The sequence below is a fragment of the Pseudopodoces humilis genome, chromosome 5 (genome assembly GCF_049639895.1).
Source record: "Pseudopodoces humilis isolate 2021_Gansu_Grassland_sample_001 chromosome 5, ASM4963989v1, whole genome shotgun sequence".
Taxonomy (NCBI): domain Eukaryota; kingdom Metazoa; phylum Chordata; class Aves; order Passeriformes; family Paridae; genus Pseudopodoces; species Pseudopodoces humilis.
Window position 1 is genome coordinate 26,010,836 of NC_142204.1, and position 24,787 is coordinate 26,035,622.

At 46.6% G+C, this 24,787-nt stretch overlaps 1 protein-coding gene across 1 annotated transcript in view; it reads left to right on the forward strand.

The window, feature by feature from the left end:
• Positions 1-2,542: 2,542 nt before the first annotated feature.
• GRIN2B (glutamate ionotropic receptor NMDA type subunit 2B) overlaps positions 2,543-24,787 on the forward strand; it is a 206,069-nt gene continuing 183,824 nt past the window's right edge. The window contains exon 1 of the mRNA XM_005527703.2: positions 2,543-3,043. The gene's annotated coding sequence lies outside the window, so the exon portion shown is untranslated. The remainder of the gene's footprint in view (positions 3,044-24,787) is intronic.

A 24,787-nucleotide genomic window follows, 5' to 3' on the forward strand; every position in this document is an offset into this window, starting at 1 on the left:
ATTATTTCAAGCTCCAGATGGCATGTTGACATTAATGCATACAGTGCTACAGTCACATTGCTGTCCATAACCTTCCCTACAGACCAGCACACTCTACTTGGACCATGTGGATTAATTCTGAGGTACAAACTGAGACAGGAAGTTAAGAGGTTACAGGCTGACTCGGGGTTAAGAGAGAGTCCACAGCTGCTGTGGTTCTTTTACGAGGCTTTCCTCCCTCAGAAACCTTGGCCGTATGCATGTTTTGCCCTGTAAATACATACCTGCAATAAAGGTCCAGCACTGAGTGCTCATCTGCTCACTGGAACACAATTCTTTGGCATGTGGGATCCAGTCCTCCTTGCCTATCTTTTGAGCAGCATCTTCCTCACTGCTCCTGGATAGAGAGCATGCTAGGAAGGTCCAAGCAACTGTGTATTCCTTGGAGGGTGCTTTCAGTGAGAGGCGTGGAAAGGCTGGACAATGCAGTCTGCATCAGCACTAAAGCAGAGCATGTGATGTTTGGCCTGGGGTCTGATTTCCTACAGGACAAGTGTAGCTGGCAGGGAAGCATGGAGAGGGCTTTCCTCAGTGCTCTTGTTTTTAGAGGGTCACCAAGCACCATCTGAGGTCTTCCAAATCTTCTACCAAGACTCATACATTGGCAGGGTGGGTGTTTCAAACCCTAGAGTGGCTGCACGTCCTGAAGGCTGCACTTGACACTTCCACCTGGAAGGGGTCTACTTACGCACTCCGGCTTTTCCTGGTAGGGGCAAGACTTACCCCAGGGCTGTTCTCCGGTGCTGAGGCGCGTAGGTGGGCACACTCTGCTCGAGCCACCCATGGCATAGGAGGGAACAGGGACAGATCTGTGACCACAGAGTGGATCGCAGTGGGGCTGAGAGCACCATGAGCAGCAAGGGTGCAGGCATCCATGGGCAGGGCAGGATGAGGATGAAGACACGTGTTCCTTTCTGTTCAGGCTGATTTCACGTTGCTTAGCTTCCAAGGGACTCTGAGAATACCAATTAAAGCACGGGGCTTAATTGTGGAGTATCCAATTTGGATATTAGCGTTATCTCTGCTCTCACTGCTTTCTTTTCGTTCGGATCCAATTCTGCTGTCTGCCTGCTGGCTGGGTGCCTGTTCCTTTCTTCTCATTATTACTATTTCATGGTTATTGTTAATATATATATTTATTTTAAGCATTCCTTCTCTCGGTTGCTTCCAGACGTGCGGGTCGCAGTCCGAGAGGGCGCTGGATGCGGGGAGCCCGGGTGGTCCCCGCGGGGCTGCGGCGGCGGCGGCTCGGCCCCGGCCCCGGCCCCGGCTCGGCCGGAGGCACAGGTGCCGCCCGGGCACGGGCTCCCCCTTCGCCCCCGCCGGAGGCCGAGACCTGCTTCCTCCGGCAGCGGGCAGGGGGTGGTCTCCCGATGCCCGTACTGTCCTTCCTCTTCGTCTTCTCCCCCCGTTCCCCCCACTGCTCACTAGCACAGCTTCCCCTCCCCGCCCCTTGATATTTCCCCCTCCCCACCATTTTCCGCGGGTATATTTAATTATTATTAATTATTAAGCTGCTTTATTAATTCACCTTCCCATGCTTTCCCCACCTCCGGGAAGCATTCTCGGAGCTTTTATATTGCAGCGAATTTTTTTTTTTTTTAAATATATTTTTAGGGTGATGCTCTGAGCACTTCCCCCTCCCATCTCCCACCCGGGCAGTACCAGAGAAGAGAATGAAGAAGTTGAGCATGTCTGAGGCGGATCAGCCTTGCAGGCGGAGAGGGGGGCAGTAGCTACTCAGAGCAGCCCGAGTGCTTGAAGCAGGATTTGCTGGTATGTATGTGGGTCTGGATTTTATGACAGCTCTAAGTGTGAATCTTTTACCGAGCGAGAAAGGAGGGGAAAAGAAATATCTACGGCTTCATTAAATAAATGCCTGCATAGCCTGTAAGCCCTGTCCGGTTGTGCTGGAGGAGGTGGTGGTGGTGGGGACACTCCCAACCATCCACCTACCCCTAGGAAAAAAAAAAAAAAAAAAAAAAAAAAAAAAGAGCCCAAGCGGAGCCCGGCGAGCCGAGGGTTGTGTTTTGGGGGGCGCAGTGCAAGCCGTCCCCGTGGCAGGTGAAGCAGCCCCCCCGCGCCCCCGTGGCGGTGCGTGTGTGTGCGCCCAGCGCGCCCCGCGCTGCCCGTGGAGCCGAGCGCGGCGGGCAGCGGTGCCGGCAGCACTGCAGAGGGGTGGGCACGGCCCTCGCCAGCCCTCGGGGGCTGGGCCCGGGGGTGGGCGAAATGCTGTGCGTGCATGGGGAGGGGGCCGCGGGCGGGGGGGGAGTCGTTTTCTCTCCGCGATTCACATCGCGCCCGCTTTACCGTCTCGTATGCATGCCTATCCCGGGAATGGTGTAGTCAGCCCGTATCTGAATTATTTATAGACTCGTGCCAGCTGTTTTTTTTTTTTTTTTTTAATTTTTTTTTTTAAATTCCGCTTGTGTGCACTATTGGGAAATGCGTTTTGCCTTCCTTTTTTCTCAATATATTAATGTCTTTGTTGGGGAGCGTTTTATATCCCCTTCAGATCCCTCTAATACAAAATTGATGCTTATTTTTCCCTTCAGGAAGGGGACGCTTTGAGGATAATCATGCTTCACAGAAGAACGGCACCGACCTCCAGTTGCATTAAACACAACCTCCTCCACTAGGGCTCCAGGAAAAAAAAAAAAAAAGAGAGAGAGAGAATAATTATAAGAATAATCATTAACAAGGCAAAAGGAATGCTTACTCTGGAACCTGCATTTGCCGATCCTCACCACTCGCGCTGAATATCCTCTGAAGTGATTCTCTCCAGATTTTGAATTTGCACCGCTTCAAGACGCAAGATTGCCACAAAGAAGCCTCTATTTTTTTTACAGCCAAATAGGATTGTTTTTCAACTCATTCCCCCACGTTTGCCCCCGACCCTTATTCTTCTTATGTGGATATGCAAGCAAGAAGAGGAGACTGGACATCCCCAACATGCTCTCTCCCTTGATCTGTCCGTCTAGAGGTTCTGCTTCTACAAACCAAGGTAGGGAAATTCCTGTTTCTGTGGTTTTGCTTGCAGCTCATTTTGGTACACGGGTTTGCCCAGGGAAGATCAATCACGGTAGAACAAAAGGTTTAGAGATGCTGCTTTTAGAAGCAGATAGAGGGGAAAAATCCCCAACATTCACCAGACATGTTGATTCCCTCTTGGCTCATCAAATAGGACATAAAGACAAGGCGAAAGGATTTGAGTTAGGTACCACGTTGTGAATTGGGGGAAAGTCCCTTGTGATTTTTTTTTTGGGGGGGTGGGGGTGGGCAGGTGGGGTCGGGGGAGACATGGGAGGAGGAACACGGCTTTGGAAAGGGGTGAATATGAAAATAATTTTCATCCATCCACCCGCAAACTGCCTCCTCCTTTTCACTGGTCCAGCGGCTCCTTGCCATGCTTTGATGTGAAAGCAGGGCTCGTCAGGAACAACAGGACGTAGAAACCCGCTTGTTGCCGAGGAGGGTGGTGCATTATTGAAAACCCACGCCGACCTCTCGATCGTGAGCGGCCTAACGCGGGAGCCGGGGCCGGGGCCCGGGGAGTGGCCGGGGCCGCCCCTGGCACCGCGGCAGGAGCCCGCCCAGCACCGGGGCGAGTGCGCCTGCTTGCGTGGAGGTGGAGGGCTATTTTAAGTCCAAGCACGTCAAGCGACTTAGCCTGAACCTACGAGGCGCTGTATTCAGGCAACTTCACGTGTTTTAATTGATCCCCGTCCTCCTGGTGTTACCGGCGTGCATCGTGGCCCCTCTCCGCCTAGCCCCTTCCCTCCTCCTCCCCATCCATTGCGCCTGGCACCCCGCGGCCCCGCACCGGCAGCCCCTTCCCCAGCCCACTCGGGAGGGATGCAAAATGGCTATCGTGCCGCTGGGCTGTAGATACGCGAGAGATCGGTGTAGATACGCGATGTAGATACCGGTGCATCCCGACCGTAACGTGACATGTGAGTCTTTCCGTAAGATGGTGGCAAGACAAAGGCAGCGGAGCCGCCGGGGCGTGCGGGAGCGCCGGGCACAAGGTGTTGAAAGTCTCGGGGTTATTTTAAGCCTCAGCCCGTGCCCGCCGCGCCGCTTCGCCCGTCACGCGTGGGTCTGCGGGAGAGGCGGGGGGTAGGGGTGAGCTGCTGCACAGCCCCCCCCGGGGGCGGACCCCCAGCACCCTTACCCGCATCGCCAGCCCCCCGCCCAGGCTCCCCCCGAGCCGCCTCTCCCTTCCAGACCTGAAGCCTGGCAGTGGGCGGGGGGCGGTAAGAGGAGCGGGAGGCGCACCCCACAGCAGAGGGAGGAGGAAGGGGGGGGGTCACCCTCCAGCCCTGCTGCGGGGTGAGGCAGCCTGGAGGCACTCTCAGCCCTTGATGCATCCGGAGCGTGCCGAGGCGGGGGCGCGCCTTTCCTACCACCTCCTTTGCCTGCATCCTTCCAGTAGCTCCTTGCTACATTTCTGAGCGGGTTTTGTCGGCCTATTGTTAAAAACCAGGAGCGGTTCCGCGTGAAGGGGTTGAGAGCCACCTTTCCTGACATATTCTGGCTGTGCTTCTATAAATATCTAAGGCTTCCCAGGGTATCCGCGCCTGGATCCTCCCCGCCTGAGCTCTCCCTCCCTCGCCGCAAGTGGGAGTAGAAAGTTTACCTGTGCGGAGAGGAGGGCGTGTGGGAGCCTTTCCCCCGTTTTCCGAAGGAATTTCTCAGGCCTCGGAGCCCCCTGATCTTCCCAGGACCCCAGCCCCGAATCGGTGGGGAATTGTAGCCCTCTTCGCGGACCATCGCTTACCTCTGAGAGCCCCTAAAAAGCACAAACCCCGGGGGCGGGGGATGAACGGAAAGGGGAAGGTGGGCTCAGTCCCTGCACCTACTCTGGGTTTTGCAGGCACATCGGACGGCAGTGGGAAAGGTTTTCTCGGGTGCCTGGCCAGGGTGGCAGCCGTGGGCAGCGGGGCCAGGCTGCCTGCTCCTCTAGAGAGCTGCGCCCAGCCCTGTCTGCCCGCTGCCTGCCACAGCCGCCAGCCCCGCCAGCAGGGCACCCGGCCCGAGTGGGTACCGCATCCCTGTCACAGCCCTGCCACGGCCCTGTCACAGCCCTGCCACAGCCCTGCCACAGCCCTGCCACAGCCCTGCCGAGCCATCACCAGGGCCAGGCTCACCCAGAGGTGGAGCAGGGCAGGTGCGACTTGGGGAGGGGTCTTAAAGCTTTGATGCTCAGCCGTGGGAGTCAGGAGCACCGGCCCACATCCTCACTCCTCTTTACTTCCCAGTGTCTCTGGCTGCTACTTTTACCTGTGACTTTTTTCTCATCTTCTCCGCAAGCTCCAGTATGGGCAAAAGTGGATGCCCAGTAACACCGCCTTCCCCACCATCAAGCACAGCCATCTCAGGCTTTGCAAGCAGTGTATGGTGACAGCTGATCCCTCCTGAGCTGCCCCTTGAGCAGGCAGGAAGGGCTGGATATGCAACACCCTCAGCTCATGGGGTGCTAGTGCTGTCCCACACCCCAAGGCCTTGGGGAGCAGAGCAGGGAAATAGCACCCTGCTCTGTCGGGTGACCTGGTGTGCCCCAGCTGCAGCTCTGTAGAGAGCAGCAGTTTGTTCGTGGGTGCAGGATGCTCTGCAAGAGGGGAGGTGCGGGTATGGGCAATTTTCAACTGCTCACCTACGCAACCCCAAAGCAGCATCTCTTGTTGCCTCCATATATCCTGCTTTTCTTAGGTCCCTCACCACACCAGCTTGCCTCCCAGTCCTGGGTGGAGGTCTCAGAGGGGCACGATGGAACAGGTTGAGGGCAGAGTCAGGAAACAGACCAGGGACGGTGAGATCTGCTTCACCTTCCTCTTGACTCAGCCATTTTTACACAGGGGCAGATTTCAGCAGAGAAAAGGAAGGAAGCATGGTCAAAGCCACAGCTCCTCTTCCCAGGGACCCTGGACTGTGACCTGTTGGCACACACCTGCTGCACCAGCCAGTTCAGCCTGTCCTAGTGCCTCTTGTAATCCCTGTGCCAGTGAGACCTGAGCAAAGGAAGGTGTCAGCAGCAGCACCCAGACATCCTGTTCTGGGCAAGGGTCTCGATACCAGCATTGTTGGCTGAGTTCTACATTGCACCTGTGCATGCCAGAGCATCATGCAAGAGATCATGGAGGGGTGGAAAGTACAGAACGGGCAAAATCCCAAGCTACTGTCCCTATCTAATAGCTGACACTTTGTCTTATCCTTATTTTGGATTACTAAATGTCCCTTATAAAAAGTCTATCAACCTACGAACCAGCACCTGATCCATCACTGAAGGTGATGGAATTAATTTATATTTCATGTTGTTGGGGCTGTTTCTTGTGCTTGGTTTGGAAGAGGGCAGGTGGACCTCACTTCCGGTGCCAGAGCTGTGGAGCTGCACTTGGATTCCCACACTGGACTCACATTGCCTGGATTGGCACTAGGAATTGGTCTCTCTTCAGTACGATGTGGGAGGTCTGGATTTGATTCCTGGTGCTGTTTTTTCATTCCCCCAAGCTGGCAGAGGGTGGGAGCACTGTACAGATAGCACTGCTTGTATCTGCAATGGGCTCCATTCCACATTCCCATCCTTAGGATGCACAAAAGCTGCCTATGAGGTAGTCCAGACTGAGGACTGGTCTCTAGAGGTTTAATCTTCTTGGCCTTCAGAGGGGCCGCAGCTCTACCCTGTCTGTACTCACTCTACTTAGCAGTGTGCTTTGGTGGGCAGTGGTAAAAGACAGCTACCTTGCAGCTGGAGAACATTCAGAGGGTTTTCTTAATTTTTAAAATTTTATTTGTGTATGCTGCAATTAATCACCAAAAAAAAAAATTGATTAGTTAACAGGAAAGATGGACTAGATGATCTTTCTGAGCAAGATGGCTCAGTGTATTGTTGATTGCCTAATCCACCATGGAATGCTCGTGGTACCCACTCTGCCTGACACCAGGGCTCTAGGCCTGCCTGACTCTTCTGCAACTCCGTGATTAGCTTTCTTTGATATTTATTTATATGTGAGAGAAAAGCACGAAGTTCTTGGGAGAAGCATGGCTGATTAGTTGCATGCTTAGATCTACCCTGATCTGTTCTCTGTCCACCCGTCCACAAGAAATCTACACCAAAGTGAGTCAACTTATTAATTGTCACTTTGCTGCAGTCAGACAGACTCGCTGCTGCCTTGGGTACCTCCCTGCGTAAAATGAAATGGCAGTTTGAAGATCACAACACTGAAATATGTAGAAGGGGAATCAGAGGAAAATAAGCTATTTAAAGCTAAGCATGGCCCACCTGCTAGTGCTGCCTTGTCCCTTCTGAAGAGTTTTGTGTTTCTGCTTCTGCAAAGTGCCTTGTAATGGGAACTAAAAAACCCATTTCTCCAACCACAAAGGGGGCAGCATCCCTGCCACTTACCTTTCTTGCTTGTCTGTTTATCTAAAGACAGGAAAGAAGGGTACTGGCAGGTATGGACTGGTGGTCACTGGCAAAATTAGTGCCATGGTGCTAAGTGCCTGGGAGCTAGGAGATTGACTGGATCAGGTTAGATGTTAAAGCTACCTTTCATGTTGGTGGGAAAAAAAAATCCAAGCAAACCCATCCTTTATTGTTAAGGAGCTTGTTGCTTCCTTAAGCTGCAAACCACAAGCTCCCAGCTAGAATTGTACATCGGAGTGTGAAATGGTGTGTGCACAAATTGACCAGGTGCAGGGTGGTGATCTGTGCAAACCAAGCAGGGTATCTCCATGTGCCTGAGGTCACTGCAGAGAAAAAATCCCCTCTCTATGCACTCAGAAACAAATGTGTGGCACAAGGCGGTGTGCAAACTGTGCAAATTCAAATTAAATTCAAACCATGGCTAATTTGGACCTCTCGAGACAAGGCTGCCTTTTATTCAGTGTTTTCTTGGAAACAGAACAGAACACTGACTCTGGGCAGGAGAAGGGGCAGACTTCTCTTTATAAAATTTTTATGTATACATTGAATATGCTTCATGTGAGAAGAATAAAAATAGATATTTTTCCATACCCAGGGTCTCCAAAAAAGTGAAAAGTGAAAGGGTATGTGTCCTGAGACTCACTGCCAGCTCATTCTTCCCAATACAGCTGGTATTTTTAGACTGCAAAGTATGCTGGGTGGCTCTCTTCGCTTTCTAACACAAGCAATCGAAGACCATGCTTTATATCAATATATATAATCTGGATATATCAATATGGATGAATTGATTAAACATCAGGAGGCAAAGAAATTTGGAATTAGAGTGGTTATTGGCTCATAGTGAAAGGGATACTAGCCTGAGACCTCTGCAGCATTCACTCCCTTTGCTTCAAGCGCCATCCACAAGGAAGGTTTAGAACTGAAGAGTCACTGTAAGTGGCTCAGGTAAAAGGTTAGGTTGCTAGCTCTGAATATTGAAGATGTCTGTATTCATACAAAGCATGTACTTTGTGTTAGTATTACTAACACTGGTGTGCAAAGCTGTGCTGAAACATTTATAGGAAAGAAATACTCTTAAGGGGAAAAATGTGAATTTGATCTTCTTGTTTGGTGGCTTCTCTGTACTGATTGCTCCTCCACTAAAACAGGTGCAGGGCTACCAGGTTATCTAGCCTGAATAAACCATGGGATATTATTCTGTCACTACTGCACACCCCTGTCATGTTGGGGTTGTAGGAGCTCACCACCAATTAACTGTCTATGTGACAAACTCTTTAAGTTGTTTCTCAAGGTATCAGTCATCCTACACTACTTTGTCTGTGTGTAGCTATTTAGTTATGGGAACAGTTCTTGCTTACTGTACTTCCAGTCTGGATTTTCAACCACGGATCAAGAAATGAAGCAGTGTAGCTACCACCATCCTCCTCCAAACCCACTGTCCAGCCCATGTGTGAGCTCTGTATACAATCCTCGTTTGTTCAAATAATGAAATTATTTGTCTAGAACCTATTTACAGATGTGATTTAGCTCTGCTTAGGTAACTATGTTCTGTTTGAGGGCAGCACTTCTAAGAGAGGGAAGGACTGGGGGCAGTGTGCAGGAGTGAACTAAGACAATGATCACAGAGCAGAGAAAACACAACCTGTAAAGAAAGAATGAGAGAGACCCAGGGAAGCTCAGTCTGAAGAAAAGACAACTGTGGGTGGATCCTTAGCTGTCTGCAAATACATGAAAGACTGTTACAGAAAGAGGACAGGGGCCAATTATTCTCATTAGTCACAGAGGACAGATCAGGAAATAAATTACTTTAAGATGAAGCAGAGAGAATACAGATTAAACATCAAATTAAATGTTTACTGCACTAATGTTTTAGTGACAGTAGAAGAGCTGATAAATTTGGCAGATTAGCTGCAACTGATGATATTTAAAGCTAGATGTAGGTGCTGAACTATCAGGATTTTGTATCTAATAAAGTCTGTCTCTAGTGAACCTCAGATCATGATATTTGCATGACTAACTAAACAGCTTTGAAATAAAGATAATGAGGTTGATTTGTCCTGTGCGCAGGAAGGAGAGACTGTCCCATTGGAGGAACCTGATTTGGTTTGGCTCTGTGCAGCAAATTTCATATGGTACTTGTAGGAGTCAAAATGATGGTATCGACTGGTGGCACAGCTTGCACGTATCAGGAGCTCCCCAAAGATGCCTGGTTTACAAAACCTCTGGTACGTTGTGACAGCTCATACTGTTCAGGGGACTGGCAAGAGCTGCAGTATAGAAATTGGGCAGAAGAGGTTTACAAATATGTCCTGTGTGAATGATGCTTTAGCATTTGCAAGCACAGTTCTTGAACCATGGGATAAGTTGGGCTGTTTAGATTGGGACTATGTCTCTTTCATTCAGAATCCTCACCTGTCTGTAGCCACTGCTTTCAAGGCTTTACACTGTCACAGCAGCTGAATAGCTACTGTGCCAAAACCTGATACTGCAAGGGGAGGGAGGTTTACCATCACACACTGAACGATGTGAAAATTCACACCTTGCTATTGCATGATGTCATTCTTTTGTCTTGCAAGATGAGATACAGCTTAAAAATACCTTCTGTTTACTCCTCTTTGCTGCTTCCAGAAGATAAAATGGGATGTGGGCAGCCATGAACATTGTGGTTTCTGAGGATCATCACTTCACTAGCCAGCCTAGTCACATTTCTTTGTGCTCTGATTTGGAGGAGCTTCCTGTGCCTGCTTGGGGTTTGGATAAGCAGCTCTGGCAGTGGGTTCTGTGAGGGATCTTCCTACTTCGGGTCAGTAGAGATTCCCCTGCCAGTAGCTGAGATGGCTGAAAGGGCTGTTTTGGAACTGTGAGTTTGGCCAGCATCAAGAACATGCTATGTGGCCTAAGGCCTGTGCCTGTGTAAATCCTCCTGTGCATCAGCAGAAATGGTGACTATGGTGAAGCCCTGCTGGGGGATTACACTGTTTTAAAAAAGAGTAACAAACATATAATCCTAACCTCTGGTGTTTTTTTGTGGGAATCAGGAATTTTCTATACAGGTGTCCAGGACACACTCAGACTCAAACGGAGGAAATGACACAATACACTGTCTTAGGATTTCACATTTTTATTTAGCTTCTTCACTTAATATTTTAGTTAGGGTTGCCATGAACTGTTGGGAGATAATATATACAACTCTCTCACGTGGATGTAGTTTCTTGCTGCATGACCTTTGAATAATTTGGAGGTTTTTTCAAAAGGAAACAAATGTAAGACTACTAAATTCACTACTTCAAAACAGACTAGGAGTTGAGATGGCTACTTGAAGCCAGCTGAGGCAGATAAAATCCGGTGTCACCAACCTGATGATAATTTACTAGTGCAAATACCATGCCCTACATCACAGATGATTGCCTAATGAACAGAAAATTTTTCAGGTGATAGGCATAATAGCCTCATGGTTAGCTTAAGATTGCAGTGGTCCCGTGTTGTTACCTCTGCTTGTGGACCATGAACAGGATACAGCGGGGCACGAGTAGGTTAGAGATCAAAGTCTGTTGTAACAAGGGACCATGATTTCCTTGTGTCACGTGAGACTTCTGCTACTCACAGCTGGAAATGAGGTACTGGAGATATACAGTGGCTGTTTGGAATGTGTAAGGTGAAGGTATCCTAAACCAATACCACCTGGAAATGAATTGCAGAAGAACTGTTAGGATCCTAAAACCAAAGGCAGTCCCAGCCCTTCACAGCAGTGTTTTTGAAGCCCGTGCAGTGAGAGGAACGGCTCCACTGCTGTATGGAAAGGTGTCAGGATGCTTCCACCTGCTCCAGGAGGAGGATGGAGAAAGGGTTGCTGTAAATCTCTTTGTTCCAGGTAGAGCAGGATGTTGTTTAATTTTACACAGCTGGATTGCTGGGGAATTTCTGTCACAAGGCTTTGCTTAGAAATGCATTTGAAATGCATTGTGGCTGAGGAAATGCACTAGAACGCACTAACTCGCAGCTACTTGCACGTAGGCATACGCTTGCATGGAAAGCACATGGGAAGGATCTGCATATCCCTGCACCCCTCTCTCTCCTCTATAATTCTCTATTATTGCTGGCTGCTGTAGTCAGTGGCCTAAGTATCTCAGGGGAGATTCCCTCCTGTCAGACGTGTGTGTTTCGGCAGAGGCAAGATGAAACATCAGAGGCTGACAATCCTCAAGGGAGAGTCTAATGAAAGCGACAGAATGACATAATCTGTTCTCACAGTCTCTCCCTTTCAGCTTTCCACATTTTTTGGTGCAACTTGAAATTACCCTCTAATTTATTACTGAAAAGGTGACTATCATATATAATTGAAATTTTACACAGTGTCCTGAAATGTTGAAAGTCAAAGTATAAAATCAGTGAGTATGCGGTCTGCAGTACTGTCTTTCTGGAAGGAAGCTTTTAAGACTCAGTCTGAAAGTAACAGTGGTAAATGCCATGAAAGTATAAATAGAGTCTCAGAAAAGACATTGCAATAATTTCATTAAGTGATGGGGCACCAGTACCCTAAACTGGAGGAGACAAAAATTAAGTAGCTTAGAAAAATATGATGGCTGTGGGATGGCTGCCTTGAAAGATACGGTGGCTCTTGCAGAAAGCTCTTTGAATCTCTGGTTTGAAAGTTTGTGAACTTTCAAACTAGGGATTCAGAGAGAGAGACAGACAAGGATCATGTGTTAACCATTTTTAATTTCCACCGTTTCTGTGTAGAGTAAAGGGACTCCAAGGTTTTCTGAACTTCAGGACTTAGAAAACTTTGCAGGAACTGAGTGCCTGTACCTTGGAGCTCTCTGAAGCAGCAGCTGGATGTCACAGAGGGTATCATACATGAGCAACCCTTTCTATTCAATGGCCTTTTTTCTTATTGGAGGGCATAATAACTTTCAGAAACCAGGAGATGCATAGGAGAGGAGTGTTGTTTAAAGACATGCCTTGCTTTAGTAATCTTTTATGTGTTCTTTGTTATGACAGATTGATTCCTGACTTCAGCTTTTGTCATTAGAGAAGATGATTAATGTTTTTGACAGAAGACATTTGGAAATGTGTTAACTGCCCCACAACAAAAAAAAAAAAAAAAAAAAAGTAATTTCAGAGGTTTTGCTAGTTCTGCACTGAGCTTAATCAGTGTTTGATGTGTTTTCATGAAAAAGCAGAGAAAAGAATAGCTAGCAGCCTGGTTGGCAGAAAACTAACAGGGTTTTGTGTGACACATCCTTATTCTGCATACTTCGAAGTGGGGACTTGTCCCTGAGGTTGTCCTAGCCAAGATGAGGGCTCAGACTACTGGGTCCTCTGCAGTAATGCTTTCTCTGTTGGAACTTTTCCAGTTGGAATGGTTCTACTTTATATAAATGCCTATTCATTGTGCTGGAGAGGGAGTGCTCTAACGACTGGGCTGTGGAGGTAGTTTGTTTCTTTGGCCCAATACAAAATAATTACTTATAAAAAGAGAAATGATTTCAGCATGAAAGAAATGGAGGCACAGGCTCTGTAGCCCAGAGGCAGTGGAGTCCTCTGAGACATGGGAGACACGGGACCTAATTCTTCCTCCAAATTAGTCAGTGCAGGTTTGTTCTTGTTCTGCTTTGGGTGCATTTGTTTTTTCCCAGTGACATGACAACAAAATGTTTCATTTAGCATTGAGCTCCAGTGCTGATTCCAGGTGGGGAATAAAGTGACAGGAGGAGGTGAATTCCCAGGAAAAAAAGACCTGATCCTCAAGCAAGTGCTCTTAAACGAAGGATGAGGGATAAGAAGTATGGACTCTGTGACAGGAAACCAGAGTTATTGCTCCAATGAAAATTTTTATCTTTTCCTATAATGTGCAGGTAGCTCTTTACAATTGTCTCCAGATCTTTAAAATCACTTGGGATTTTCATTCCTGCAGTTCATATCCCTCAGTATATCCCCTCTCATTGTTCATTATACATTTGCTTTTATAAGCTTGGTGAGATGTTTGACTCTTATATGGAAAGGGGAGTTTTCCCAGAAGTGAACAGTTGCAGTGGGACACTTGTTTCCAGAACTCCAGGGAGTCATTGGAGAAAGACCAGGTTCTTTGAAGGGCAGCGTAGAGCAGGACCCCAAGGATGTGCTCCAGCTTTTCCTCTAGAAAAGCTAATCCCTGTTGACTGGTTGCCTACATAGATGAGCTTTCCAAAAGCTTTTCATTATCTCTTTTGTTCTGCGTGTACACATTTTAAGGATGTACTGGTTTGGGAACTAGAAGAGACAAGAGTTGTATTAAATTATTACACTTTCACCTCCCAGTTTGGAAAACAGGAATGTTCCATGAGGAATCCAAAATCTCCTAATGCCTGGTCCTCTGTCTTCTATTTTTCTTCTGTAAAAAACTGGGTTCCTGATAGTCCATCTCTTTTTTGAACATGAAGGCCTGGAGATTTCTTAGTCTGTGTCCAGTGTAAACCATTTTCAGATGTGATTTGAATTTGCAAATAACACCAATATCCCATTAAGTGAGCTGGGCCACGACTTATGGATTTCTCAGACCTTGCTTTCAAACCAGACCGTGGCAAGTTGATGCATGAGGCCTGTAGACATGAGGATGTATATGGCTGGTCTGTGGCACCCCACAGAGACCTGTTTCTCTGGATGTTACAGGTGAGATGGACTCTGGATGTTAAGGAGACATGACCAGGGCTTGCTGCTTCTATCACCACTGTGTCCTAGGAGTGAGCTAGTTTAAGAAAAACATTTTATTATATGTCTTTGTACATTTTTTCCTGCATGCATTTAGAAGCATTGCCATCTTTATCAAGGCACGTCTTTCCTAAGAAAATACTGCTTGCATGATGAAGCATAAAAATCAAACAAAACAGAAAATTAGAGAGAAGGTTTGCCCCAACAGTCCCCTGTCTCCTTTTAAGTGCACAGAGTAATACAGATATTTGTGTGCCCTCTGAAGTGACAGTCTTTTGTGATAGTGCAGTTTGGCAACTGTGGCAGGACAAATTGCAATGTGTACCTGTACAAGGGTGCAGCTGCAGCCCAGAGGCTGGCTCCACTGTTCCTTTGAAATGGGGAATCTTGGCATTGGTTGTGGATTCAACATCAGTTGCATGTCTGCTCTGTGGTATGAGACGCAAGGGCTTCCAATATTTATTTGAATCAGATGAATTTTGAAGTATTTTTGTTTATAAACTTGCTCACTTTTGTCACTGGAGGAACATTATGAAGAGCTGTTTAGGTATTGTCAAGGCTGCTCTTTCAGTGCCTGCAATGAGTGCTGCATTAATGCTTCATGTTAATACAAAAGGTGCTATTTTTTTGTCCTTGTGTTTGATGATTTCCTTGTTTCTCGAATGTTAAATAACATGATTATAAGGTTCCAACAGATTCTTAAATGCTTCTTTTCCATGTAAGTTTTCAGGTGTTTTCTTGATCATGTAATGTATTGCTTTTCCTGCAGTGTGAAACTGGAGTAGTATAGAATCTAGTTGACATTCGGGTTTGGGATCAGATTAAGTTGTATTGGGTTTACTCCCCCAAATCCTCATGGACTGTGCCTGGGGGAGAAAGCATCCATGCTCTCTGGTAGAACTGCTTAAAATGACTGTATTTGGCATAGCTGAAATTTCCATTTGAACAAAATTTGAGACTTTTAAAGCAAATTAATTATCTTTCTCATAATCTGAACTGCGTTGAAATAGTAATATAAAATGGTTTTAAAGTTGGACAAAACTTGATGGAAAAATCATAGGACTTGATTTTACTGTCAGAGATCCAGAGGGAGAGGGGAAAAAAAGCATTCAAGACTTAAATTCCCTTCAAAATTTCTGATTTCTTTATAGGAATGTCTAAATATTTAGTGGCAGAAAGACAATATTTGGTCCAATGCTCTTCCTGCATAGGACAGATCTATGTGTGTTATTTAGTTAAAGCCTTGAGGTTTGTAGAATTTGTGTGCAAAAGACTCAGCTTGAGCATTGGCTTTACTGAAATGCCACATTTATTACACCAGCCAAAGAAATACAGAACTTGGATAAAATCATCTGGAGATAGTATGTTCCATGAAAGATTAGAATAGCAATGTGGAGAGAAGGTAAGCTTCACTTGGGAGGAGAATGTTAAGCTGTGCCTCCTGTAACGGGACATGAAACATTCATAGCAGTAAACAGAACAACATAGTGGGGAATAGCTGTAGAACCTTGACCAGAACTTGTGGTGTTTTGGATGGATGGAGTTCCTGAGTGCAAAACTGAAGGGCTTGGAGAAGATTTAGTTGGGAATCATCTTGTCATATGCTAGACTGGGGAGGTAAGAGCCACACTAAGCTTTCTCTTGGCCATAGTCAGCTCCCAGTTAGATGAAGCCAAGCTGATCACCTCCATCCTGCTTGAGCTGGTCTAGTCTATGCTGATCAGCATGTGGCAGAAAGCAGCCATCCTTGGTCTGTGCCTGGAGATACGGTCAGGTGGTTTGGATGGAGCTCCTCTGCTTTAGATATATACATAGGTCTGGTCTTTCTTTTCAACTAGAAGCACACTGGTGTCCTGCAGGAGGACTCTTGGGCTTTAAGTAAGTGCAGTGTGGGAAAGGTGTATGTGTTCATCTGTGCCATCTCATGTTTTCTGAACATAGAAAGGACAGACACAGTTTTGTATTTTTATGCAACCCATTGTGTTTTCTCTCTCTGCTGAGACGGATTCTGTTATAAAGATCTTTGTCATGTAGCTAACAACTGTCATGAATCCAGCCAATTCACGCATGTTGTGGCTTTTCAAGTGACTTGAGTTGTGCTAAGCTTCCTTTGTCCCTTCTCGGTCTGGAAAGTTAATCATAAAAACTTCTCTTGATGCTGGTGAGGAGGAAGTGGGCTGACAGGGGTTATGAGAATAGGTTGTGGCCTGAAGACAGATTTTTCACTGGCTGTAAATTGCATTCTTGTCCTGCTAAAACCTGGACCATGAAGGACTGAGAGAGCTGACACGTTTACCCACACTGGTGGTACATACTCAAGAGAGAGGGTGGGAGGGAGTAGCCCTTTATTTTATTTGCTTTAAATTGTATTTGCTTTATTTTTATTTTGCCCTTTGCTTTATTTTGGACTTATTTTCTTTGAAGAGGGAAAGTGATGGTGCAACCCACTTGGTGTGGTAGATATGCCCCTTTTATCTGGGTCCTAGAGCAGAAGGCGAGCAGGCACAGTCAGAGGTGCAGTGTCAAGGACCCCCCCCCACACTTCATTTAGGCAATGCTGAGCCACAGATGCCTTGTGGCTATCAGAAGCTGAGCTGGGCTGAGCAGCATCTCCTCCATGGAGCTGAGCAGCCATGGAGGCGATGAATCAGTGCTGCCCAGGGCAGGCTCCTCACCCACTCCCACCTTTCCCTTGTTCTTCCATCTTCTTTTCTCCCCCTACAGTCTGGAAAAGCCCAGCTGGACTTCATTCTGTAGGGCACAGCTTTGGGCCAGGGCAGTCCTGCAGGTGGTTAGTGTGGCTGGGGAGGCAAAGACACTGTGTCTCAGAGCCTTTGAACTGCTTTGGGAGCTGTTGGAAGCTCTGGCAACTAGGAGCTGGAGGGGCAGGGGAAGAGTTTTGAAGGAGATTTCTAAAGGAGAAGTTTTGGAGAAGGGAAAGGGTTTTTTTTCCTTTTGCATCCTAAAAAATACTCTTTGCATGCAGGTCCTGCTTCTATGACTACTCACTGCTCAGGCAGGATCTGGTGTGCTTTGCACAAATGTGATGTCTTAGACAAAGGCTTTGAAATAGCCTCCCACCTCCCCTCTCTTTGGAATAAATGAGGAGGGAAGGCTTAGGCATCACTGTTTGAGGAAGCTGATGTTTGGACTATTGGGAAGATGCCATGCCCACTTTGAGGGTGTTCACAGGGAAAGGCGGCACACAGAAATGTACCTTGGAGTACCTTTCTGTATGTCTAAGCAGCACCTGCTTAGTGCTCCCAATTGTTGTCACAGGGCCTTGCCTGACTCACCAGGGCCCACTGCTTTTTCTGAAAGCAGCAAAGCTGTCACACAGCAGCCCAGCACTGGTCATCAACAAAGCAAACTGAAGCCCTTGAAAACCTTTTGGCAGTTTTTGGTGAGGGGCTGGTGATAGGGACCTGTCTGTGAAGCATCCATATTGTCTTGTGAATTTAGGGATACACCTTGACTTCACTCTGATGACAAACTCCATGCCTTTGCTTTGTGAAAGTATTTCCACTGGAAATCAAAGAGATTTGAGATACATAGTAAGCTAAGCAGTCATACCTCAGAATAGGATTTGGGGATTAACAGAGTGGATAGTAAATTGAATAGTAGGAGTTAAAATCAGACTGTGCTTGGAAAGAAAGCAGAGATGAGAGGTACACCCCTGGAAAGCAGTAATGCTAGAAATGACACTGGGGTTACACCGGTTAGCAAATGAGACATGCACTCACAGTACAATGCGGCAGCAAAGAGGCTGATGTGATTTCTGGATTGCATAAACAGAACTGTTGTGTCTTGAAGCAAGGAAATATTTTCTGCATGTTTCTAGTCGTGTTTTCTTCATGTGCCTGATCTGAGCGTACCTAGTCTAATTTCTGGAGAACTTAGTGCCCCAAAGATGGCAGCAAATTAGAACAAATTCAGTGGAGCAACAAAAATGATTAAGATGCTGGAGGGATTGATCTAAGAGGGAAGATTAAAGTAACTAATTACATTTAGCTTGGCCAAATGACAATTAAAAGTGATGTGATGACTGCCTTAAAGTGTGTGCTTAGGAGTGTAAACAGAGAGGAGGGAGAAATAGAACGAGGGATTGTTTGGCGCTGTCAGAGTGGCTGTTGGTCAGATGCCTGCTCTGCGCTGCTACTGGAGTTGTGTAGGAGCCTAACCAGAGACTGAGAAGTAGCTGTAGCCAAACAATAGAAGCAAATGAACAAAAGAAAGCATTGAATAGACAGCACAGTTCCTGCTGTGAAATGTGGCAGAGGCTAAAGTACTGTTTCCAGGGAAGTGATGGTAGACTCTTGAAGCTTTGCTACAAGTAGTGCCCACAATTATCTTAGGGAGGAGGAAAAGGGTGCGGTAGTCCCACAGAAGTCCTCCCCCTCTCATTTGCAGGACCCACAGATAATTTCCTACTGTCCTTTTGTCTGTGTAGTGTTGCATCCTTGTCAGGGCATAGTGTTTTAAAAAAGACAGTTTGCAGGATGGAGCAGGAGCAAGCATGGAAATGGGGTAGATGACAGTAGACACTAAACCCTGTAAGAAATGCTGAGACAGCCAATGTTGGTTGATGTTCAGTCTAGAGGAAAGATAACTGTGGGTGGAAACCAAACAGCAATTTGGCAAAGGACTGTTATAAAGAGAGGACAGGGACCAATCACTCCCTGTAGTCACTAAGGGCAGATCTAGAAGAAAGTGGGCCTTTGGCTGAAACAGGGAAAAGCAGGACCTGTATAAAGAAGAAGCCTGAGTGTTGGGTGACAAGGAGGCCAGGAGGGGTGGGGGAATTGTTATTAATGTAGATGGCCAGGGGTGACACGAGACACTTGTTTATCACACAATGCAGTCATTGGGAAACTGATCTTGATTCAGTAAATTTTCATGTGCTTTTGGAACCTCTAAAATCTTCTTGAGCTTCTGAACAAGATAGAGCTGTGGTGCTTTTTCTTGCAGGTTTTAAAATCATATTATGTGTACTAACATGTTTTCTAATGTTTCTGTTTATCTTTTCTTTGATTATAGATCTGTTTGAATGCTGTCTTTTGCAATGGAGTGACTATGGAGGAAATGTACACTTTGTACAAAAAAATGCAATGAGGAGTTAGTTCCAACAAAGTGTGGATTAGCTTGGTTTTTTCCCCCTTTGGTATGAATGTTTTTTTGAGGAATAAAATAGCCTAATTAGCTAAAAAAAAAAAAAAAAAAAGTGCAGTTCTGTATCTCCTCATTTTGACAGGCATGGAAAAATTTGAAGCAAGAACTCCTATCACAGTATTTCTCATCCAGTTGTGCTTAAAAAAATTCTGCACTTTTTTCATATAAAGCCCATTTTCACATGCTAGGCTATTTCATATATGGAAGTATTTTATGCCTGCAAATGTTAATTTCCTGATCTGCTTTTAATACTGAGTGCATTTCCAAGTGAAAAGAAGAGGTGAGGATAAGAAGCAGAGCCATTAGCTGGTGCAGTATCTTACCTGGTGGCTCCAGTCTCTCTGGGTGAATAGCTGTGTCGACTGTATTGTGAAGAGCATCCTAAACATACTCTTTTGTGGTACCTGTTTGGAGGGCCATTTGTAAAATAAGTGCTGCAGCACAGTTCCCTGTAGGACAGTGACTGTGTCCTGGTGTCACAGCTAGTTCCTGGCCAATTTTAAGAGGATTTTCGAAGAGAGACAGGAGCCCAGCATCAGAGAAATGGGTTCTGGCTGCAAATTTGTAAGGGCACTTTTTAAGGCAAAGGTTGAAGCACTGTGTGCAAGTGTGGGGCTATGCTGTCCTGGAAGGACAGGGAAGACTCAACATGTGGTAAAGATAGGAGGTATGTCATCAGGGTCCTCCTATCTGACTTTTCCAGTAATTGGCTTTTATTTAGTAGTTAATCAAGAGCTGCAGTCAGTAGAATAATTTTGCTTCTTTGCCCCAGCAGTTTTTTCCTGCAGCATTTCAGTGGTCTGGCGAGTCCACTTTCATTGCTGGTTGAGGACAGCAGGCTGTCAGCCTGGAGTGGCTGAAATGTAGGCACAGGTCTCCTTCTGCCTTGCCAGCTGCCCACAGTACCTTCTCACAAGCCTGCCAAGCTGGGCTTGGACAAGTCTTAAGCAGTAGCAGGATTTGTCAGAGCCCATGAGCAAGTCACTCAGCCTGCTTGTGCTGCTGTGAGCTGGGATGATGAACACTGTGTAGCTGTGTTCAAACGTCGTACTTTCTTTTGTGCTTGTGAGGTGCCACTTTTCAGCTGATGATGCCACAGAATCATACTTTTTACTTGGTCTTAGCTTTCAGAACTCTAGCCTTGGCATTCTTCAGTGGTTTTGGCACTTAATGAAAGAAAGAAAGCAAGCAAAAGCACCATACAGAACAGAAAAGCACTTCACAAAGCATATTCTGATGAAGTCAGCTCCTTGAACAGCTGCAACAGGGACAGCAAAGCAGCCAGAAATACAGAAAGGGGAATAGGATGAGAGATTTATGCTGGTGAATCTGTCAGAAGATCTGCAAGGTCTGTGGCTAGAGAAAATCTCAGTGGTTCTTATGTGTGAAGCCCTCATCCCAGACATCCAGTGCTCTGCAGCCAGTGTTAGATTTGCAGATGTTTTATGTGATGTGGGGTTTTGGATACAGTAAAATCCCATGACCTCTGAAACTAGTATGGAGCATAATGATTTTTCCCTAGATTTCTATCATGGCTTTCCACTTCTTATGTATTTATTTATTTATATCTGTTTATTCTTTTTTTTTTGGAAGGTAGCTACTTTGCTCATGGAGTTTATGAGTTGTCAGTGCAGGTGCACTGAATCAACCACATACCCTGTACCTGTAGAATTCTTAGGAAGAGCTGTACTCCTGTTGCTGGAGTATTGGATGGTGGTGGGGAACTTGGTCTGAAACTCACTATAGCAGAGCAGAATATTTTTACCTTTGTAAGTTTTGGAAAATCTAGAATGTTATACCTAAATAAACAACCCTCTAAATGCCTTCATTCTAGAAATGAGTGGATTTGAACAATACAAAATGATTGAAAAGAAAGTGTGTTTCTTTCCCCAGACTACCTCTGAGTGGTCAGGTTTGACTCTAAATCAGAATGGAGTTATACTTTTAAACTGCAAAAGCTTTGTTTAAACACAGTCCCCCTCCTTTGCAAAGCTCCAAGAAGCCACTGTTTGGGAACGTAGACTCAGCTCAGCTGCTGGCTCAGGGACCCCAGGGCCGATATGGACAGCCGTGGCTCTGAGAGTTTTATGGGTAGAGTCAGCAAAGTGGGAGACTGCACTGGGTGTGTAAACATACACGTGTGCAAGCCCCTGTGAGCAGGGGGCTGCCCTGTGTCCCCTCCCGATGCTGCTGTGGCAACTGCTCAGGTTTCCTACCCCAAAGGGCTGCGTACCTGCCTGTGCCCCAGCTGCCCTGCTGCGTTCTTGGTGCTGGCATTAGGACACACGTGTGCAGGACGTTCTGACCTGCTTCACGCTCGACAGACGGTGGAAGCTGATTGCTGGAGGCAGCCTTTGGTCTGCTCGCAGATTGGCTTCAGGGATTACATGCAGGGAAGTGTGAGCCAGCAGAACTGCAGCATCGATGTACCGTGCTTCTGCATGACTTTCTAGTGCTTGAGGGACATGAGCTGCATTGTGTGAGATCTTTACAGCAGCATGTGTGTTCTAATTTCTGAAGAAGACAATTGGCATATCCACCTTCCCCTTTTCTCTAGGTTTCAGTGGGAGCCAAAGTCCATGAACAGCACCTTTCCTATAGCCTGTTTCTAATGTTGCTAATATCCATCAACAACAGCTTTCCCTGCCCAGTACTGCAGGTTGGAAAGACTGGTGGCACTCCCAGTGAATCACTACATGTTGATGTATTTACTTTACCTGTTGCTCTGTAGAAGCTTGAGATCCAGACACTGAGGTTTTAACGGCTCCCTGCCAATCAGATTAAATATTTAGCAGCAATAGGTTCTGGGCATCACGTTTCTGACAGTGTATTTCATGCATCATTTGCTGCTGTAAACACTGGGAGATTTTTAGCTACTGCTTGCAAAGTAACTCCCTCTCCACTTTCTATCCCATTATTATCTCTTCTTTTCACCATCCCTCTCACTTCTTACTTTTCTTCTTGTCCTCCCTTTCTCTGCTCTGCTATTTCCTGTCCCTTAGCTTTTCTTTGCACTCTCTGATCACTGTTCATGGGTATGTGGGTGTGTGCATTTCACCTGGCACGGATGTCAGCCTGTGATGGAATGGAGGGACTGCCTGCACCTACCTGTGGATGGCCACCTCCTTGGAAAAGCATACATTGCTAGAGGAAGGGTGAGAGCTGATGGGCTTTCTGTGGAGTGGGAAGTACCCAAGGACAAGAAAAAGGCAAAGCATCTTTGTCATCTCTCTCTCTATGATGCAGCTCTATCTGTAAGAACTATCTGCTTTACTCTTAGCACATCTGCTGGTTTTTCTGAGACTGTGACTCTAGAGCAGTCCTTTTCCTTTTAGTCGTCTGACATCCTGGTGCTGGGATGAGGCCCATCAAAACCAAAAATCCAGTGAAGGTTATAAAGAAAAGAAAGGGGTATCTCATCTCTAGGTGAGGTTTCAGCATCAGATGGTATTTTCTGTAATGGCAGAGGGTGGTCTCCTGGAACACAGCAAACAGTAGGGGAAAGACAAGGACCTTCCTTTACTTCCTTCAGGTGCTGGACAGCACGTATGGGTTTCACAGGTAGAAGGATTTCACATGTACAAAGTACAGTTGTCTGGTGATCATTTGAGTTTTCAGGCATGATGTCTAAGGAGATGGACCTTTAGAAGGGCTCTGTGAAACAAGGATTAGAACTGCCACTAGTGGTCATTCTGGGCTGACACTGGGTTGGGGAGGGTAAAGTCTTCTGGAAAAATGAGTTCTGTAGGCAGGCTGCTGCCCTGCATGCTTTATGCTGCAGAACCTTCCCTAGACCTAGACCTTCTTCCATTAAGATTGCTTGTCTTGCTTTGATGCTGCTCATTGTAAGCTGTGGTCAGGTGGTTTGACTCATCATTACCCTGCTCCCTTGACTCTTTGGTACGTGCATCTTTTCCACTGCTCTTGCTCTAAATGTGTTGTCTGCTGAACATGTCAGCAGTCCCAGAGGGAGCCTGTGGTTCTTACTGCCTCCATGTTTACCCTGTGTGACTGCTGCTCCACATTTCCTGTCATCTCACATCTGGTATTCAGCCCCAGCTGCTCCAGCTGTCCTGCACTGCCAGTCCAGGAGATGATGGTTAGTGCCAGGGCTGGGTTTTTCAAGCATGTTTCTCTCCCTGCTGTGACAAGTCTGAAGCCATCTGGTGAAACATCAAGCTCTTTTCACATTTCTGTTGGCATGGGACATAGCCCCTCTTCACACCAATGGGCTTGAAGGTGTGAGGAAGACAGGACTAACATTACCAAAGTGATGCTTGGGAAGATGCCTTACTTTGAAAGCTGGAATGTGTATGAGATTATTTTTCTTTATGAGGGGACTGGGGACCTTCTAGGTAGAGGGAAGAAGTGAGGGAACCCGTAGATGACGGTACCTATAGGAAATGGTTTGTCTTCTCTGTTCCAATGGGCAGTGAAGCCTTTCTGGCTGAGAATCTGCTGGGCTGGGGTATGGCAAGCCAGATGGTTTGAAGTAGATACTGGGACATTTGGGAAACTGCTTCAGCAGAGATAGGGAGTTGAAAACACCTGGAAATTTTGTAAAGCAGAATAGTTAGTGATGAACAAACCATACTGCTTAATTTCTTGATTTATTTCTCTCTCTTTTTTCTCCCTCCCTCCCCATTGCTCTGGGCCCCTGTAGTCCATTCCCTGCATCTGGTGGCTTATTTCCCTACAGATGTCATCTTGGCGGTAACTCAAACCTGAGTACCTCCCTTAGGGACTTGATGCACTGCCTGAGTGCTTTTTCTTTCCCTAGTGTCTGGGTATCTGATATTTTGGGTCTGAGGTGGTGGTTTTTATTTTTTTTCCTCAATTTTTTTTTTTTTTCTTTTAAAATATGTGCTTTTAGGCAATTGCATTTTATATATAAATAAAAAATTTAGCAGTGAAGGGAAGCAGGAAGGTAGATGGATCTGGAGAGGATGGTTCCTTAGCTGCATGCCAGGCCAGCCTGGGTAGATGAATCACCTGGAAGGTCTGCACAATTTGCCCACCGACTCACCTCAGCTCCAGGGCTGGGAGCTCAGCTGTGGTTTGTTGAGTCCTCTGATCTCTTTAATTAAGAAAGAAGGAATGATAAATGGGTACTGTTTTTTATGTTTTGCTGAAGTAGCCAAGGACTCTGGATGAAGTGTTGACAGGGCTGTGCTAGGAATGTAGTCAGGGAGGTAGAGACTCCCTAAAGCTTTGCAGGCTCTGAAGAGAAAGTATAAACAAGAGGAAGAGGATCCCAGAGCAACACCAACAGTGTAGTCAGTTGGTAATGCATAAGTGTCTTACTTGTTCCAGCTTTTCCCCTTCTCCCCTGAGACAAATATCACTAGGAGTATGGCAAGAGGCTTCTCTCTGGATGTATGCTTTGTATGTAGATCATGAACCCTCTCCTGTGGCACGCAAGGCCTCACAAAGGTGCTAACACCTGTGCAAAGAAGGTTTAAG